General features: G+C 36.8%; 2 pseudogenes; both read right to left on the bottom strand.

The window, feature by feature from the left end:
* Positions 1-2,207: 2,207 nt before the first annotated feature.
* On the bottom strand, positions 2,208-2,326 carry LOC149529701 (5S ribosomal RNA; annotated as a pseudogene).
* A 2,721-nt stretch (positions 2,327-5,047) lies between these two features.
* LOC149529700 (5S ribosomal RNA) lies at positions 5,048-5,166 on the bottom strand (annotated as a pseudogene).
* Between the last annotated feature and the right edge of the window lie 7,996 nt (positions 5,167-13,162).

The following is a 13,162-nucleotide window of genomic DNA, read 5'->3' as shown; positions in this document are numbered from 1 at the left end:
GGCTAGGAATGAGTCATTTAGCTTTCACTATTGCAAGGTTGGGGCAACAACTCTATTACACTTGGGAGATGAGAAGTAGGCTCTAGGACTTGAAATTGAATTAAATTGAGGTAGGAAACAAAGAATAGGGAAGCGTGACTGAAAATGGGCCCTAAGAACCAAAATGGTAGTGTGAATATAATAATAATAGAACCAAAGGTTGTAAAAGGTAAGAAAGGGGTGCAATGCTGGGAATTCTTGGGAGGTCACCCATCCCAATACTACTCTAGCCCAAGCACGCTTAACTACAAAATTTTGATGGGATCTAGTGCACTAATGCTATTATGATTGCACCCAACATCAAACCCTCTTACCCTGATATTAGCATGTGCATTAGAATGCATGTTATCTAGGATGCACCTTATCTAGCAATTATAATCCACCTTATAAGGCACTATCAATGCAAGAGTAAGTAAAAAAGGCTCAAGAAATAGGAATGTGCCTTATATGGTATTTGGAAGGAAAGTGTTTGGAAGACGACCACAGATGGCTATCCAACACTCAAATTGTGTAGTTATCTTTTTAATGTTGTAAGTTAGAGATACCACTTTACAACACCTACAAGATGGGAAATAGACTTGTGGACCTAGAATGGACTCAAGGATGGAATTGAGTTTTGGGATGGAATGTAGGGAGCAAGACCAAAAGGGATGATGTGTGATTGAAAAGGGGTTTCGAGAAACCAAACCCCAACATAAGTAATACAATGCCCATACCAAAGACTGAAAAGGGTACAACACTAAGACTTCCTTAGATGTCACCCATCCTAGTATACTCTAGCCCAAGCATGCTTAACTATAGAGTTCAAATGGGATCTAGTGCACAAATACTAGTAATCTAGTATGATCGCACTCAACATCTAACTCTTTCACCCTGATCTTAATACATGCATCATAATGCACCTCATCTAAGATGCACCTTATTAAGCACTTAAAATACAACTTATTGAGTACTCAAAATGGACAAGCAAGTAAAGAGCACTTTGACATTAAGAACACACCTGATTTGACAATCAGAAGGCACCAATAGGAAGAAATGCACAATTTTCTATTTAAACAAATTCTCCTAATTAAGCCACGTGGAAATTTTTGAGAATAATGAAGATACAAATCAAATTTTATGACCCTTAGAAGTTCTTGAATCAATTTCCCAATCTTATAAGCTTTTCATCATTATAAGAATCAATTATTATATCAACAGTTTCAGCCATATGGAGAATACTTTTTGAGGAATGTCATTTTATGGTCATGTTTAGTAACTCTGATCTAGCACTTAGAATGTACCTTATCAAGCAGTAAGAATGAATGAGCAAGTAAAAATAACTTTGATATTAAGAATGTGCCTCATCTAGCACTCAAAAGGCACCAATAGGAAGAAAGACACAAGTGCCTATCCAAGACTAGGAATGAGTCATTGACTTTTTATTATTGCAAGGTTGGGGCAATAGCTCTATTACACTTGGGTGATGGGAAGTAGGCTTGGGGACCTTAAATGGACATAAATTGGGGTATGAAATAGAGAATGGGAAAGCGTTATTGAAAATGGGCCTTGAGAACCAAAATGACAGTGTGAATATAATAATGACAGAATAAGAGGCTCCAAAAAGTAAGAAAGGGGTGCAACACTAGAACTTCCTTAGGAGGTCACCCGTCCTAGTACTACTATGGTGTAAGTGCACTTAATGACATAGTTCAAATGGGATCCAACACACTAATGTTGGTATGTTCACACCCAACATCAAACTCTCTTGCAATGACTTTAGTGCATGTGTTAAAATGCATGTTATTTAGGATGGACCTTACCTAGCAATTAGAATGTGCCTTATAAGACACTATCAATGCATGAGGAAGTAAAAAGAGATCTAGAATTAGGAATGTGTCTTATCCAGTACTCTAGAAGGCAAGCATTAGTAAGAAAAGCATAGATGTCCATCTAGAACTCAAAGTGTGTCATTAACTTTTTAGCATTGTAAGTCAAAGAAGTCACTTTGCAACACCTACAAGATTAGAAATAGACTCGAGGGACTTGGAATGGACTCAAGGATGGAATCAAGTTTTAGGATAGAAATTGGGGAGCAAGAGCAAAAGGGAGGATGTATAATTGAAAAGGGGTTCCAAGAAACAAAACTCCAGTGTAAGTAATACAATGCCTAGACCAAAGACTAAAAAAGGGTGCAACATTGGGACTTTCCAAGAGGTCACCCATCTCAATACTACTTCAACCCAAGCACTCTTAACTGCATAGTTCTAATGGGATCCAGTGCACCAATGATAGTATAATCACACCCAACATCAAACTCTTGTGCCCTAAGCTTAGAGCATACATCATAATGCATCTCATCTAGGACACACCTTATTGAGTACTCAAACTACAACTTATCAAAAACTCAAAAAGAATGAGCAAGTAAAGAGCACTCTAGCATTAAAAACACACCTCATCTGGCACTCAAAAGGCACCAATAGGAAGATAGGTGCAAGTTTCTATACAAAAAATTTCTCCTAATGAAGCCAAGCATGAGTTTCTAAACTTCTCCTAATGAAGCCACATGAAAATTTTTGAGAAAAATGAAGATGCAGGTGAAAAGTTACAACCCTCTAAAGTTCTTTAATGAATTTCCCAATCTTATGAGCTTTTCATTATTATAAGAATCAATTATTATATCAATAGTTTTAGCCATATGGAGAATAATTTTCTTCAGAATGTCACTTTATATTTATGTTTAGTAGCTCTTATCAAGCACTCAGAATGAATGAGCTAATAAAAATCACTTTGGCATTAAGAATGTGCCTCATCTAGCACTCATAAGGCACCAATAGGAAGAAAGATACATGTGCCTATCCAGGGCTAGGAACGAGTCATTGACTTTTTGTTATTGCAAGGTTGGGGTAGCAACTTCATTACACCTAGGAGATGAGAAGTAGGCTCAGGGACACGAAATGGACTTAAATCGAGCTACGAAATAGAGAATGGGGAAGTATGCTTGAAAATGGTCCTTGAGAACCAAAATCCCAATGTAAATATAACAATGATAGAATCAGAGGCTCTAAAAAGTAAGAAAGGGGTGCAACATCAGGACTTCTTGGGAGGTCACCCATCCTAGTACTACTCTGGCCCAAGCGTGCTTAACTATAAAGTTGTAATAGGATCCAGTGCACTAACATTGGTATGATCATACCCAACATCAAACCCTCTTGCCTTGACTATAGCACATGAATTAGAATGCATTTTATCTAGGATGACCTTATCTAGTAATCAAAACGTGCCTTATAAGGCACTATCAATGCACGAGGAAGTAAAAAAAGCTCCAAAATTAGGAATGTGCCTTATCTAATACTCAAAAGGTAAGTGTTAGGAAGATGAGCACAGATGTCCATCTAGCACTAAAAAGTGCATTATTAACTTTTTTACATTTTAAGTTAGAGATGTCACTTTCCAACAGCTGCAAGATGAGAAATAGACTTGTGGGACCCAGAATGGACTCGAGGTTAGAATTGAGTTTTGGGATGGAAAATAGGGAGCAAGACCAAAAGGCAGAATGCATGATTGAAAAGGGGTTCCTAGGAATAAAACTCCAGAATAAGTAATATGATGCCTAGACCAAAGACTCAAAAAGGGTGTAACATCAGGACTTCCTGAGAGGTCACCCATCAAAGTAGTACTCTTTCCCAAGTATGCTTAACTATAGAGTTCTAATGGGATCCGATGCACTAACACTAGTATGATCACACCCAATATCAAACTCTTGTACCCTAAGCTCAGTGTATGCATCATAATGCACCTCATCTAGGACACACCTTATTGAGCACTCAAAATGCAAATTATTGAGTACTCAAAATGCATGAGCAAGTAAAGAGCACTTTGTCATTAAGAACAAACCTCATCCAGCACTCAAAAGGCATCAATAGGAATAAAGGCATTAATTTCTATAAAAATAACTTCTCCTACTGAAGCCAAACATAAGTTTCTTAAAAAATAACTTCTCTTAATGAAGTCACATGGAAAATTTTGAGAAGAATAGCGATGTGGGTCAAAAGTTACAACCCTTGAAAGTTCTTGAATCAATTTCCCAATATTATAAGCTTTTCATCATTATAAGAATCAATTATTATATCAATGGTTTCAGCCATATGGAAAATACTTTTTTGAGGAATGTCATTTTATGGTCATGTTTAGTATCTCTTATCTAACACTTAGAACATACCCTATCGAGCACTCAAAATGAATGAGCAAGTAAAAAGCACTTTGGCATTAAGAATGTGCCTAGTCTAGCACTCAGAAAGTGCTAACAAGAAGAAAGACACAAGTTCCTATCTAGGGATAGGAATCAATCATTGACTTTTCACTACTGCCATGTTGGGGTAGTAGCTCTGTTACACCTGTGAGATAAGAAGTAGGCTTGGGGACCTAAAATGGACTTAAATTGAGGTACAAAACAAAGAATGGGGAAGCGTGATTGAAAATGGGTCTTGAGAACCAATATGGTAGTGTGAATATAACAATAATAGAACCAAAAGCTCTAAAAAGTAAGAAAAGGGTAGAACAGAGGGACTTCTTGGGAGGTCACCCATCCCAGTACAACAAATCCTCTTGCGTTTACCTTAGCACATGCATTAGAATGCATGTTATCTAGGATGCACCTTATCTAGGACTTAGAATATGCCTTATAAGGAACTATCAATGCATGAAGAAGTAAAAAGAGCTCCAAAATTAGGAATGTGTCTTATTTGGTACTCAAAAGGAAAGCATTAGGAAGATGAGCATAGATGTCCATCCAACACTTAAAGTGCATTGTTAAATTTTTAATGTTGTAATTCAGAGTTGCCACTTTAAAATACCCACAAGATGAGAAATTGACTTGGTGGACTTGTAATGGACTCAAGGACAAAATTGAGTTTTAGGATGGAGAATGGGGAGCAAGATCAAAATGGAGGATGCATGAATGAAAAAGGGGTTATGGGAAATAAAACTCTAGCATAAGTAATATGATGGCTAGACCAAAGACTAAAAAAGGGTGTAACATTAGGACTTCCTAGGAGGTCACCCATCCCAGTACTACTCCAGCCAAATCATGCTTAACTGCAGAGCTTTGATGGGATCTGGTGTACTAACACTAGTATGATCACACACAACATCTAACTCTTGTGCCCTAAGCTTAGTGCATTCATCGTAATGCACCTCATCTAGGACACACCTTATTGAGTAGTTAGAATGAATGAGCAAGTAAAAAGCACTTTGACATTAAGAATGTGCCTCATCTAGAGCTTAGAATGCACCAACAGGAAGAAAGACACAAGTGCCTATCTAGGGCTTGGGAAAAGTCATTTACTTTTCACTATTGCAAGGTTGGGGTAGTAGATCCATTACATAAGGGAGATGAGAAGTAGGCTTGGGGACCCAAAATGGACATAAATCAAGGTACAAAATATTGAATGAGGAAGTGTTATTGAAAATAGGACTTGAGAACCAAAATCGCAATGTTAATATAACAATGATAGAACAAGAGGTTGTTAAAAGTAAGAAAGGAGTACAACACTAAGACTTCTTGGGAGGTCACCCATCCCAGTACTACTTTGGACCAAGTGCATTTAACGACAAAGTTTTGATGGGTTCTAGTGCACTAATGCATGAAACCCTCTTTCCCTGACCTAAGCATGTACATTAGAATGCATGTCATCTAAGATGCACCTTATCTAGCAATCAAAATGTGTCTTATAAGTCATTATCAATGCATGATAAAGTTAAAAGAGGTCCAAAATTAGGAATGTGCCTTATCCGATAGTTGGAAGGCAAGAATTAGGAAGATGAGCACAAATGTCCATCCATCACTCAAAGTGTGTCACTAACTTTTTAATGTTACAAGTAAAAAATGCCACTTTGCAACACCCACAAGATGAGAAATAGACTTAGGGGACCTAGAATGGACTCGAGGATGGAATCAAGTTATAAGATGGAAAGTAGGGAGCAAGACCAAAAGGGAGGTTGTATGACTGAAAAGGGTTTTTGAGAAATAGAACTCCAACATAAATCATACATTGTCCAAAACAATGATTGAAAAAAGATGCAACATCAAGACTTCCTAGGAGGTCACCCATCCTAGTACTACTTTGACCAAAGCATACTTAACTGCATAGTTTTGATGGAATCCAATGTACTAATGTTGGTATGATCCTACCTAACATCAAACTCTTGTGTCCTAAGCTTAGTGCATGCATCATAATGCACCTCATCTAGGATGTACCTTATCGAGCACTTAGACTACAACTTATCAAGTACTCAAAATGCATGAGCAAGTAAAAAGTACTCCAACATTAAGAACACACCTCTTTTGGCACTTAGAAGGTGCCAATAGGAAGATAGGTGTGAGTTTCTATACAAACAAATTCTCCTAATGAAGCCAAATACAAGTTTCTAAGAAATTTTTTTCCTAATGAAGCCACGTGGAAAATTTTGAGAAGAATAGAGACACAGGTCGAAAGTTATGACCCTCAGAAGTTCTTGAATCAATTTCCCAATATTGTAAGCTTTTTTTCATTATAAGAATCAATTATTATATTAGTGGTTTTATCCATATGGAGAATAATTTTTTGAGGAATGCCATTTTATATTCATGTTTAGTATTTCTTATAAAGCACTTAGAACGTACCTTATCAAGCACTCAAAATGAATGAGCAAGTAAAAATCACTTCGGCATTAAGAATGTTCCTCATCTAGCACTTAGACACACCAATAGGAAGAAAGACACACATGCCTATCTAGGATTTAGAATGAGTCATTGACTTTTCACTATTGCGAGTTTGGGACAACAACTTTGTTACACTTGAGAGAATAGAAGTAGGCTCAAGGACCTGAAATAGACTTAAATTAGGGTATGAAATAGAGAATGGGGAAGCATTATTAAAAATGGGCCTTGAGATCTAATATGCCAATGTGAATATAACATTGATAGAATTAGAGGCTCTCTAAAAACTAAGAAAAGGGTGTAAAATTAAATTTCTTGGGAGGTTGCCCATCCCAGTACTACTCTCGTCCAAGTGTGCTTAACTATGGATTTCTAATGGGATCTGGTGCACTAATGCTGGTATGATTGCACCCAAAATCTAACTCTTGCATCCTAAGCATACTGCATGCATTTTAATGCACCTCATCTAAATGCACCTTATCAGGCACTCAAAATGCACAAGCAAGGAAAGAGCACTCTAGCATTAAGAACACACCTCATCCAACACTTAGAAGGCATAAATAGGAAGAAAGGCATGAGTTTCTATACAAAAAACTTCTTGTAATGAAGCCAAACATGAGTTTCTACACAAACAACTTCTCTTAATGAAGCCACGTGGAAAATTTTGAGAAGATCGAAGATGCGGGTCAAAAGTTACGACCTTGAAAAATTCTTGAATCAATTTCCCAATCTTATAAGCTTTTCATTATTATAAGAATCAATTATTATATCAATGGTTTGAGCCATATGGAGAATACTTTTTTATGGAACATCATTTTATGGTTATGTTTAGTATCTCTTATCTAGCACTTAGAACACACCTTATCGAGCACTTAGAATGAATGAGCAAGTAAAAAGTACTTCGACATTAAGAATGTGCCTCTTCTACCACTCAAAAGGACCAATAGGAATAAGGACACAAGTAACTATCTAGGGCTAGGAATGAGTCATTGAATTTTTGCTATTGCAAGGTTGGGACATTAGCTTCATTACAACTGGGAGATGAGAAGTAGGCTTGGGGACCTGAAATGGACTTAAATTGGGGTACAAGACAAAGAAAGGGGAAGCGTAATTGAAAATGGACCTTGAGAACTAAAATGACAGTGTGAATATAACAATGACAATATTAGATGCTCTAAAAATTAAGAAAAGGGTGAAATACATACTTCCCAAGAGGCTACCCATCTGAATACTACTCCTACCCAAGCTTGCTTAATTGCAGAGTTCTGATTGGATCCAATGCAGTAACACTGGTATGATCATACCCAACACAAACCCTCTTTCCCTAACCTTAGTGCATGTATTATAATGCATGTTATCTAGGATGCACCTTATCTAGCAATTAGAATGTGCCTTATAAGACACTATCAATGCATAAGGAAGTAAAAAGAGCTCCAAAATTATGAATGTGCCTTATCTAGTACTTGGAAGGAAAACATTAGGAAGATCAGCACAAATGTCCATTCAACACCCAAACAGCATTGTTAGCTTTTTAATGTTGTAAGTTAGAGATGCCACTCTCCAACATCCGCAAGATGAGAAATAGACTTGGGGGACCTAGAATGGACTCAAGGATGTAATTAAGTTTTAAGATGGAAAATAGGGAACAAGGTCAAAAGGGAGGATGAATGATTGAAAAGGAATTACAAGAAAAAAATTCCAGTGTAAGTAATATGATACCTTAACCAAAGAATGAAAAAGGGTACAACATTGAGACTTCCCAGGAGTTCATCCATCCTAGTACTACTCTAGCCCAAGTGCACTTAACTACAGAGTTTTAATGGGATTTGATGCACTAACACTGTTATAGTCATAGCTACCATCTAACTCTTGCACCTTGAGCTTAGTGCATGCATCATAATGCACCGCATCTAAGATGCACCTTACCGAGAACTCAAAATGAACCTTATTGAGTACTCAAAATGAATGAGCAAATAAAGAGCACTCTGACATTAAGAACACACTTCATTCAACACTTAGAAGGCACCAATAGGAAGAATGGCATGAGTTTCTATACAAACAACATATCCTAATGAAGCCAAATATGAGTTTCTAAAAAACCAACTTCTTCTAATGAAGCCACTTATAAAATTTTGAGAAGAATGGAGATGCGGATGAAAATTTATGACCCTTAGAAGTTATTGAACAATTTACCAAACTTATAAGCTTTTTTTCATTATAAGAATCAATTATTATATCAATGGTTTCAACCATATGGAGAATACTTTTCTGAGGAACATCACTTTATGGTCATGTTAGTATCTTTTATGTAGCACTCATAATGAACCTTGTCAAGCACTCAGAATGAATGAGCAAGTAAAAAGCACTTTAGAATTAAGAATGTGCCTTATCTAGCACTAAGAAGGTGCCAAAAGCAAGAAAGACACAAGTGCCTATATAGTGTAGGGAATGATTCATTGACTTTTTGCTATTGCCAAGTTGGGGTAGTAGCTCCGTTACATCTGGGAGATGAGCAGTTGGCTTGGGGACCTAAAATAGACTTAAATTGTGTTATAGAATAGAGAATGGGGAAGCATGATTGAAAATAGGCCTTGAGAACCAAAATAATAGTGTGAATATAACAACGATAGAACCCATGGCTCTTAAAAGTAAGAAAAGGGTGGAACACCAGGACTTCTTGGGAGGTCACCCATCCTATTACTACTCTGGCCCAAGCATGCTTAATTGTCGAGCTCTTATTGTATCTATTGTACTAACACAAGTATGATTGCACCCAACATCAAAATCTCTTACCCTGACATTAGCACATGTATTAAAATCCATTTTACCTAGAATGCACCTTATCTAGCAATCAAAACATACCTTATAAGGCACTATCAATGCATGAGGAAGTAAGTAGAGCTCCAAAAATAGGAATGTACCTTATCAAGTACGCAAAAAGAAACTATTATGAAGACAAGCATAGATGTCCATCTAATCCTCAAAGTGCATCACTAACTTTCTAATGTTGTAAGTCAGAGATGCCACTTTAAAACACTTGCAAGATGAGAAATAGACTTGGGGGACTCAGAATGGACTCAAGGATGAAATTGAGTTTTAGGAAAGAAAATGAGGAGCAAGACCAAAAGGGAGGATGCATGACTAAAAAGGGGTTCTTAGAAACAAAACTCTAGTGTAAGTGATACGATGCCCATAACAAAGACTAAAAAAGGGTGCAACACAAGGACTTCCCCGGACATCACTCAACCTAGTACTACTCTAGCTCAAATCCACTTAATTGCAAAATTCTGAAGGGATGTAGTGTACTAATGTTGGTATGATCACACCCAACATCTAACTCTTGCACCCTGAGCTTAGTGCATGCATTGTGATGCACCTCATCTAGGACACACTGTATCGAGCACCCAAAATCCACCTTATCTAGTACTCATAATACATGAGCAAGTAAAGAGCACTCTACCATTAGGAAAACACTTTATCTGACACTTAGAAGGTGCTAGTAAGAAGAAAGATACAAGTTTCTATATAAACAACTTCTCCTAATGAGACCACATGGAAAATTTTGAGAAGAATAAATATGCGCATCAAAATTTATGACCCTCTGAAGTTCTTGAATCAATTTTGTAATATTATAAGATTTTTATCATTATAAGAATCAATTATTATGCCAACGGTTTCAGCCATATGGAGAATACTTTTTTGAGGAGTGTCACTTTTTTGTCATGTTTAGTATCTCTTATCTAGTAATCTAAACATACCTTATCGAGCACTTGGAGTGAACGTGCAAGTAAAAAGCACTTTGGCATTAAGAATGTGCCTCATCTAGCATTGAGAAGGTGCCAATAGGAAGAAAGACACACGTGCCTATCTAGGGTTGGAAATGAGCCATTAACTTTTCACTATTGTAAGGTTGGGGCAGCAGCTCTATTACACCTAGGAGATGAGAATTAGGCTCGAGGATCTGAAACAGACCTAAATCTAGGTATAGAACAAATAATGGGGAAGCATGATTGAAAATGGGCCTTGAGAATGAAAATGGTAGTATGAATATAACAATGACAATACTAGAGGCTCTAAAAAGTAAGAAAGGAGTGCAACACTTGGTCTTCTAAGGAGGTCACATGTCCCGATACTACTCTAACCCAAGTGAACTTAAGTGTGGAGTTTTGATGGGATTTGCTGCACTAACGTTGGTATGATTGTACCCAACATCAAACCCTCTTGCCCTAACCTTAGCACATACATTAGAATGCATGTTATCTAGGATGCACCTTATCTATCAATCAAAATGTACCTTATAAGGCACTATCAATGCAAGAGGAAGTAAAAAGAGCTCTAGAATTAGAAATGTACCTTATCCAGTACTCAAAAGGAAAGTTTTAGGAAGACAAGCATAGATGTCCATCCAATACTCAAAGTGCATCATTAAATTTTTAATGTTGTAAGTCATAGATGCCACTTTCCAACACCTAAAAGATGAGAAATAGACTCAAGGGACCTAGAATGGACTCAAGGATAGAATCAAGTTTTAGGATGGAAAATAGGGAGCAAGAAAAAAAGGGAGGATGCATGACTGAAAAGGGGTTCCAAGAAAAAAAAGTCCAACATAAGTAATATGATGCCCAGATGAAAGACTAAAAAGGGGTGCAACACCGAGACTTCTCAGGAGGTCACCTATCCAATTACTACTTCAGCCCAAGCACACTTTGTTGGAAATATTCAAGATATGATAGGTTACTAAGAGGGGAGGGGTGAATCAATAACTTCAAAATTTTGAACAATTCAACATTTTAACTATTCACCATTCATTCATCTAATCTACTGCATATATGAGAAATCAAACATCCATAACACATGTACACAGTGATTTGGTGACCCATAAATCTTCCAAATAGAAAGTAAAACTAGGGTGGGGACGATACCCAATAAACTTCATTACTGTAGTATGAAGTTGACCTCTTAAGGCTTACAGTGACCATTTCTGGTGATCTACCCTATTAGGAGCATAAAGGACTGCTAGGTCCACCTTGTTAGAGGATTTACAAACATACACTAAAGTATGCACTCTCTTAGGAGATTTATACAAAGACTGTTAAGTCTACCTTGTTAAAGGATTTACAAAACTGATTCACTTGTTAGGATGAAATAGTGGATCTACTTACAAACTTGATTTGCTGATTAGATCCTTAAAGTATATATCACCTCTTGTGACTGATGAATCATTACTGCTCCTTGTAGACCTTGTTGAATATTCTGCTCTTTTGCTGATTCGCATTTAAAATTCTCAAAATATTACATGTCTCTCTTTTTACTCTAATTCTCATCACATTCATCTTGCAAATGATATAATACATTGCATATATAACATTCCAATAATTACAATTGCAAGGTCAGCTAAAACACAAGTGAACAAAATATTACTGAGTCGGCCAAACAGTAAATAACTCAAGTTTACTGAATTGACTTGGTGACTTTTTTATACTCAACGTCCACTACATTAATCAGCATCATCATGCACTTGGTAGAAGTGAAGGCTCAGTCCATACTAATCACCTGATGTAGTTCTAAACTTGGTAACCATTTGAGACTCAGTGGATATAGTATCACTCGGTAAAAATTGAATCCTTTGTTTACCTTTCTTTCACTCAGTAAACATTATACTTTCATTACTTGGTAAATATTGTGCTTGCATCACTTTGTAGGCACTGTGATTCCATCACTCAGTAGACACTGTGCTTCCATCACTCGGTAGACACTTGAATGCTCGGTGTGAACTGTGAGGCTCGATGTAAACTGCTTAAGTGATGAATGTACAAGGTAACCTCCGAATGCTCGATATACATTTGTAGACTGAGTGATGAGCTCAGTAGCTATATTAATACAAATAAGTGTTATCAATAATGGAAATAATAACTTAATTCCAACAATCTCCCCCTTTGGCATTAGTGACAAAAACAATTATAAGCCAAAACATATGTACACAGCCTGCCTAAATGAATTTAGGTTTTTCAAAATTGATCTTTGTAGAACTACTGCATATACAAATATACTTATGTACACATGCAAACTTTATTGTGTGCTAACTCCCCCTATCATGTATAGTGATACCTCTCCTTATTTTTTATGCTGAATCTCTAAATCTCTCCCCCTTTTTGACAATAATGCCAAAGGACTACATATATAAAATTTATATGGTTACACCAAAGTGAGATAGAAATTCTTGATGTACCTTAAGAATGGTTGCAAAAGTACTGTCCCAAGTTTGCTGCAAAATTTGATAGGTGGAGAGAGCAATTTGAACTTCTGCTGATAATTGGATCAAGTGATCAGCCACTGAGAAGTTCTGATCTTGGACCAATTTTTTGCAATGTACAAGATGTTTTTGCATTGTGTCCATGATAGGAAGGATCATGTTCTGGATGTCTATGATTTGTGACCGGATCC

The sequence above is a fragment of the Cupressus sempervirens genome, chromosome 11 (genome assembly GCF_028749045.1).
Source record: "Cupressus sempervirens isolate cs-2001-9-10 chromosome 11, ASM2874904v1, whole genome shotgun sequence".
NCBI classification, from domain to species: Eukaryota; Viridiplantae; Streptophyta; class Pinopsida; order Cupressales; family Cupressaceae; genus Cupressus; species Cupressus sempervirens.
The sequence above is the reverse complement of the archived record's forward strand: the minus strand, read 5'-3'. Positions and strand labels throughout refer to the sequence as shown.